This window comes from Capsicum annuum, chromosome 12, assembly GCF_002878395.1.
Source record: "Capsicum annuum cultivar UCD-10X-F1 chromosome 12, UCD10Xv1.1, whole genome shotgun sequence".
NCBI classification, from domain to species: domain Eukaryota; kingdom Viridiplantae; phylum Streptophyta; class Magnoliopsida; order Solanales; family Solanaceae; genus Capsicum; species Capsicum annuum.
This window is the reverse complement of record NC_061122.1, coordinates 60,787,744-60,795,628: the sequence shown is the minus strand read 5'-3', so window position 1 is coordinate 60,795,628 and position 7,885 is coordinate 60,787,744. Positions and strand designations below refer to the sequence as shown.

The 7,885-nt window shown below is 29.4% G+C and overlaps 1 long non-coding RNA gene across 1 annotated transcript; it reads right to left on the bottom strand.

Moving 5' to 3' along the window:
• Positions 1–3,269: 3,269 nt before the first annotated feature.
• On the bottom strand, positions 3,270–5,421 carry LOC124889789. Its single transcript, XR_007048647.1, has 2 exons — positions 5,084–5,421; positions 3,270–3,514 (listed from the first exon to the last, which is right to left on the bottom strand). It is a non-coding gene; the product is annotated as an uncharacterized LOC124889789 (long non-coding RNA).
• Between the last annotated feature and the right edge of the window lie 2,464 nt (positions 5,422–7,885).

Genomic DNA, 7,885 nt, shown 5'->3' with positions numbered 1-7,885 from the left:
TTTTTTTTTTTTTTTAAATTTTGAGGGAGTTGGATTGAAGGTTGGGATGGTGTTCAATGGAGAAAGTTGTTTAATAGTGTTTTCATGTTTGTTCTTGGGTGGTGTTAATGGAGGAAAGTGAAAAAAATTAAAGGAAAGTGTTGTTCTTAGGTGGTGTTGTTAATGGAGGAAAGTGAAAAAAACTAAAGAAAAGTGTTGTTCTTGGGTGGTGTTGTAAATGGAGGAAAGTAAAAAAAAAATAAAGGAAAGTGTTGTTCTTGGGTGGTGTTGTTAATGGAGGAAAGTGAAAAAAAATTGAGGTTGTTATTGGAGGTTTGGGTGTTGCTGTTGATGATGATTTGAAGAAGAAAGAAGAAAAAGTGTCCATTTTTTATTTTAATCTTAATTTTATTTTTTAAAAAAATTATTTAATTCTATTTTAAATATAATATTACTGAAATTAATTTTTTTAATAAATAAACGCGCCCTTTTTTTAAAAAAAAATGTCACGCCAGAGTTAGGGGTCAAACAAATACACTTTAAAGATGTTAACAGGATAAATAAACAGAAGTTAAGTTTAAGTGCTAAATTGAGTTTAGAGGACAAGTTCAGAGGGAAAAAGATTACTTCCATTTTTAAAAACTAGAAGGCAGTCCGGTATGATTTATTCAAATTGGAATCTAAAATTAGATCATGAAAAATTATTCCGAACTTATATACCAAAATAAATATCAACATAAAAATAGTAATATTGGGTTAATTTGTTGAATGTTTACCATAATCACTTTCAGAAAATACATTTTTCTAGCTAAAATTACATTTAGGAAAATGGGAAAACTTTAAGGTTAATTTAACTATGAATAGAATAAGATGGTGGAGAAGGAAAATTAATAGGAATGAAGAAAATAAAAAAGAAATATATATAGAGAGAAAACTATTTTAGAAAGTAACTTGAAGAGTAAAGACATCATTTCCCCTAAATTTGTCCGCTCAATTTATTTTAATACTTAAATGAAACTTTCGTTTATTTACTCTCCTTAACATCTTTAAAGTGTATTAAAATACCCCCTTAACATTCTATTCCAAGTCAAGGCCCGATGTTGTTAAACATGCGCCTTTTAATTTGTCCACCTTATAACCCGACCTGTTCTCAATTATAACCCGACCCACCCTTAACAAATACCCCCAAATCTTATCAAATAACCAATTTCACTTTCTCTCTCTAAAACCTATCTAAACCGCAACATTTTCACCTGATTTTACTCGATTTCACTTTAAATATGTGGTTGTTTATGATTTCTATACCTTGATCCTTGACGCAATTTAACTATCCCATGTGATTATTAGTTGTTTTGATTGCTTTACTTTCATATTAGGATTTTTGCCTTGAACAAATTCTAAGCTTGTATTTTTTTAATTTTTTTTTCAAATTAAGCATGAATTTTGTATATTTGACATTGAGGTTTAACCATGGAGGCAAATTACAATAAAAATTTCGTATTAAGTATCATGGAGGTATTGTTACTGACAGTGGCGGAGCCAGGATATTCACTAAGGGGATTCATAAGTGAATATACGAACTAACCGAAGGGGGTTCAACATCTAATATATCTACATAAAAAATAATTTTAACCATGTATATATAACATAATTTTTCGCCGAAGAGGGTTCGAATGAACCCCCTCAGAAAAGGGTAAATTCGTCACTGGTTACCAACTGTTTCAACGTTGATGTAGATAGACTTTCTTACTTTGAATTTTTTTGTTACCTGGAGAAAATTGGGTATAATATTTTCTCGTGTATTATTTATATCAGACCTCCACCCTACCTCCTCCCTAAAAAAATAATAATTAATAATGACATGTGATAAGGATATTTTGGGTACTATACCTCATCTTAAAAATGAAGAAGTTGTTGAGTTATATATAACGCATTTCGTTGATGAGGATGATGTGGTCCCATCTATTGAATGTGACCCTCATTTGGGAGGAAAATTTGTCCTGCTACTTTTGATAAAGAGTTAGGTCAAGACTTAGGAGACTGTGATAATTTAGAGTTTGAAGAGGATTTTGTAGAAGCTGCAGCACCTCATAAACTTATTGTTAGTAAAAGCTTGAGTGATGGTTGTACTGTAGCTAGGGGTGAAAACCTAGGTGTTGGTGATGATATTTCTTCTATTGGTAAGGATTTATGAGGTTGTGGTGGTGTTTCTGCTCTGGTGGGGACTTGGGTGATGGTGGTGTTGCTGCTAGGGGTGTAACTTAGGTGGTGGTAGTAGTGATTTTTTTGCTGTAACTTAGGTGGTGGTGGTGGTGATTTTTTTGCTACTGATAGGGACTTGGGTGATGTTGGTGTTGTTGCTAGGGATGAGAACTTAGATGGTTGTGGTAGTGACTTTTTTGCTATTGATAGGGTCTTTGGTGATGGTGTTGCTGCTAGGAGTGAGGATTTAGATGGTGATTGTGGTGGTATAGCTTGGAGTGATGATTTGGGTGGTGTTAATGGTGTTTCTACTACTGATGAGGACTTGGGCGATATTTCTGCTAGTATTGAGTAAATTTTAGGTGACACTGCTTTTATTACTACAGCAAATGTCCCAGTCATTCCATCAGATTGGGAAAGTGAAACATATGTTAGTGAAAAATTAGATTATTGTGATTTCTTTGATGAAGGTGAAGATGTTGAGTATGATAGTGATATTCATGAGGAGGTAAGGATTCTAAGGGAACAAAAGAGGACTACTAAAAAGAATAGGTCTGATGAAATAAAAAAGAGGAAAAAAAGAGAGCCTAGAACAAAATGTGTTAGTTTAGGTAAAAAGAGAGTTGATGTGGGATACGAAGAGGTTATATCTAAGAAAAAAATAGTCTAGAGGTCAAGATAGCTGGAGATGAGCCATATATTGATTCAGATGAAGATGTAAGTTTTGAAATAGATTCTGATGAGGATATTTATGGAGATGCTGAGATTGAACAACCTGCTAGAAGAGAACGAAAAGCAAAAAGAGCAAAAAGAAATTATAAGAGAATTTTGTTTGATCCTACTTGTAAATTAATAGTTTGAGAGCTTGAGCTTTGTTTTGCAAATATTGAAGAGTTTAGAAAAGTTCTTACGAGATATGTTGTTCAAAGAACAGTCAATTTCTCAACTTCATTGAAATGACAAGATTCAATTAAATTCTCAAGCTCACCTAGTTTCCCTATTAGTTTAGGAATCACATAGTTGGACCTCAGATCAATGTCTTTTGTATCCCTCTAATACCAAAAGTCGCAAGATCTTGGAACCTTCAATGGTGAAAAAAAAAAAAATCTCATATCTCTTAATCAATTCTGTCGAAATAACAAGAGAAAATTCAAAATTTGATATTTATCCCATAATAAGAAATTGTCCAATGTCTTCTACCGGAATTTCTTGAAGTCCAAGATGTCTTCAAATGCAACAAAATTTAATGATTACATTGAACTTCTTGCTTCAAAGCAGAATCATTTTCTTCCATACATAATTTACTCAGGTTAACTGACTTCATTATCGTGTCCTACAAGAAATTCACTTCACTAAATAAGCTAAAATTCAGAAACAAAATTAAAGTACAAAAAAAGAAGAGTAATTCATAATAAAACAATAAATAAACTCATGACTGAGATTATACCTTAATACGAAAATGAGATGAAGCTAAAATCAATTCAAATTTGTTCGCATTTTTCAGCAGATTCGCAGGAAAATTAATTCGACTTTATACTTTTTAGTCTCAAATTTATGCGGCTTAATACAAATAAAAAGAAAACAATTTTAATTTTTGCATCAATTTCATGAATTGAACAAATTTTGGATTGAAGATGAAGAAGAAGGAGGCTAAATTAAGCTTTTTAAAGAAGAAATCGAATATAACCATTAGGGGCTTCAAACAGGTATTTAAAAGAAATTAACTAGACAAAAAATATGTTTTAACGTGACCAACGATACTTGTTTATACGCGATTGTTAAGGGAGTATTTTAATATATTTTAAAGATGTTAAGGGAATAAATAAATAAAAAATTAATTTAAATATTAAAGTAAATTGAGCGGATAAATTCAAAAGGAAAATAATGTTTTTTCTTTAACTTTAATCAACTTGGTTAGTACCCAATTGGTTTTGGCTGGTCAAAGAGGAGAAGAAAACAATTGACAGTGACTTTTTTCTTTTTTTCTTCTTTTGGATGCTAAGGTTTTCTATTGAACTTTCACATATTAACCTAACTAATAGAAAATTGAATTTTCTATTATTGTTTGTTTATATTTCGTCCAATTTTGAACTTTTTTTTAGACGAAGAAAAATTAGAAAATATCTATCAATAAGGCTTTAATCCAAAACCTATAATTAAAAATTAAAAAATATTGTATGTTACAATTTCACTTTAACCTTTACTAAAAATACAAAAAATCTCAACATTATGGAGACTCAAGTTAGATTTGATCCAAGAAGTTTTGACATACAAGATTCAGAAGACTCAAATGGTGTTCTAGAAGCTACCAGCAATTAGAAAGACAAATTGGTAGTAACAATGTGAGAATTATTGTATGTTAATATTCGTTATAACGTACTGTTAAGAAAAATTAGAGGAAATGCGTTAATTTTGCCAGATAGTTTATTCATGTCGGCTGTTGATAGTCTCGTTCATTTACAATCTTGTCATTAAAAACCGAACTCTTACGGCCTAATTATTAATTTCATTAGTCTCGTTAATTAGAACAAGCTGGAGAGCCAAACAAATCAATATTCAACTATTAATAACTAATATCAGAACTTTTACTTATAATTACTCATTTTTTATATTAATTTCAATATCGAGTTCACGTGTGACTTCTTCACTTTCGTGATTCTTTTTCTCGGAGTGTTTTGATATATTTTTTATTGAGTCGAAAGTCTATCGAAAACAACTTCTCTACCTCCTAACCTTCCAAATCCAAGATAGAGATAATTGGGTTTGTATAGTTATTATCCTTCCCACATTTCATTAGTGGGATTACACTAGATATGTTGTTCTTATTGTTATATAGAATCTACATCGCGACGAATGTCATACAGAACTGAGTAAGTACTTAGTTTTCAAGAGCAGAGTAGACCTGAGTATCATTTCACTTCAAGCGTCAAACCACTACTGTGTTGAACGGTCTTGAAGTTGCAGCTTTGAAACAACTCGAATATAAAATGGAGATTGTTGGATTTAAACGAAATTTCACCAATCAAGAGTTCCAGATGTTGATTCAGATGACTTCCTCGGATGGTAGCTTCGCATGGTGGGAATTTTTTAGGAAAGATTCGATGTGCTCGGAGGAGTAGCTCAAGCTTAAATCGATTCAGCTGACCACTTTCCTATTTTGTTTTGTAGATGTCAGATCTTGCAAGTTTTTGGGCCAGGACTTTCGGGCCTTGCTGTAGATATACAGATTTTCTTTCAGAAAATTACACAAACTAACATATTTAAGATTATAATTATAATAAATAAAAATATTTTTGTAAAATTATACTCCTTTCATCTTAAATTATGTGTCATTATTTTCTTTTTAATTCGTCTCAAAATAAGTGTCGTCTTTTCTTATTTGACAATTTTTTAAAAACACAATTATCCTTTTATCCTTATTGGTCCTACTTAATTAAAAAAAATATTGACATATTTTTTGATAAACGATAATTTGGTAAACTTTATCAAGTCTTCCCTTATTTCTTAAACTCTATGTCCGATCAAATGACGACACATAAAATGAAATGGAGGGAGTAATTTATAATAAGAGTAACATTATTTTGACTATTAACTAACGCCTATTTTATTCCACTACTTTGCTTTTCCTATTTTCACTTCCTCCTCCAATAGAGCCGTATCTTCAACCCTTTTTTTCATATTAATTTTTATCATTTTTAATTTTTATTTTTTTTATTTTTTCTTTCTACTTTATTTTCTTTCTTCTATTTCTCTTCTTTTTTTCCTTTTCTGTTTTTTCTTTATTTTTTTTATTTTTTATTTTTTCTTTTCTCATATTTGAAGATAATTTTTTTGATAATCTTCAAAATTTTGAAATAAAATATATTACTATTTCTCTCTCTCTTTCACTCTCTTATATCTCTAACATTTTTTCTTGTTAGTTTTTTTCATCTTATTTTTTTATTTTAATTTCTTTTTCTTTTTCATTTTTTTCTTTTTCACTTTATTTTTTCTCTTCTATTTCTTTTTTTTTTTCCTTTTTCGTTTTTTTCCTTTTCCTTTTCTTTTTTTTCTCCATTCTCATATCTCTTTTTCATTTCCTATTTTCGTTTTCTCTTCTTTTTTTCTATTTTTTTCTTTTATTTTTACACTTCTATTTTCCTTTTTTTTTTCTTCTATTTTTTTTTTTTTTCATTTTTTCCCTCTTCTATCTAGGGGTGTGCATCGATCAGTTCGATTCGATTTTACATATTATCGGTTCAGTTTATCGATTTTTGATTTTTAAATATGTTAAATCAATAAGATAATTTTTATCGATTTTCGATTTATCAGTTTTTAGTCCTTAAGGATTCGATTTTTGGTTTAACCAATGAGAAAATACTCATAAAATAGAAATAGTAGTAACTAACATGAAAAATAATCGAATCTTAGTTGCAAACAAAATTCCTACATAATGTGTTTTAATTTACAAGAATCTTCAAGTTTGAACTAAATGTTGTTAGGAGGAATTAAGAGTTTGTATAATTGAAATAATAGGTTTGCTAATTTATAGAGATTACAGAGAAATTAAGAGAAATATCTAATAAGTCATATATATATATATATATATATATATATATATAAATTAACTAGGTTATCCTCGTCAGATTCAGAAGAGTCAGATTTTAGATTATCTTTATCATTTATGTCAATACTTATTATTGAGTATATACTTTCTGTATCGGACATATATTCATCTACGTTTAATAAAGTTTCTTGGAAATCTTCTATTAGTTAGTTGAGAATTTCTAGTTCTATTATTATTTCTCTTAGGACATAAGTTGGCTAGATGGTCTATACTGCCACACGTATAACATTCTAGTTTATTTTTATAATTTCTGTCGTTTCTATATTTTCTAACATGTCGATCTCTATTTAACCAAGGTTTTTTAGCCTTTGATTTTCTTAAGAAGTATTGTTTTCTACTATATGGTTTTTGATTATTTCTTTTCTTATATTTTTTATGTTGTTTCTGATCATAATTCTGGGTTGTGTATATAACAGATTTACAGAAATTCATTTCATTTCTTTTCAATTGTTTTTGTATTTGTATGTTTGTACATTTTTCTATTAATATATCCATTATATGTTGTGTTCTATGTCCTATTGTCCATTTTAAATTTGGGTTAGCAACTACCCCGTCTCTCTTATACCATCTATCTTCTATTTCTCTTCCTAAGGCTCCTGGTAATTTATTAAACAATTTTTTGCCTAATTCTTCATTAAAGATATTTCCACTGACAGTGCAATAGTAGAAGTAGTCTTGTAGGAATTTCTTTATATATACCCAATGTGAAATACTTAATTGTTCTAGTTTAATTAATGCTTCCTTTTGTAAAGCTAATAATCCACTATTTGGATCTTTTCCTGTTAATAACATATGCATTTTATTTGTAAAATTATAGGGATTTGGCCCCATACTTAATAGAACCTGGAAGTCATATGGGCAGTTTGTCTTGAGTTTCCTTGCCTTTAATTAAGATGTCTATCTTTTTGTGTAAGTCTAATAGTAATTCTATTATGGTGTTATTTTGTTTTAGTAGAATTTTATCTGTTTGACTTGAAGGTATATGCCTAGATAGTCCTTCAGGTTCGCTATGATAATTTTTTGATTTTTCTAGTGCTTTATTGTAATTTAGATCTTCTTCACTCATGAAAGTGATATTTCTTCTAATCTTTTTGTTAT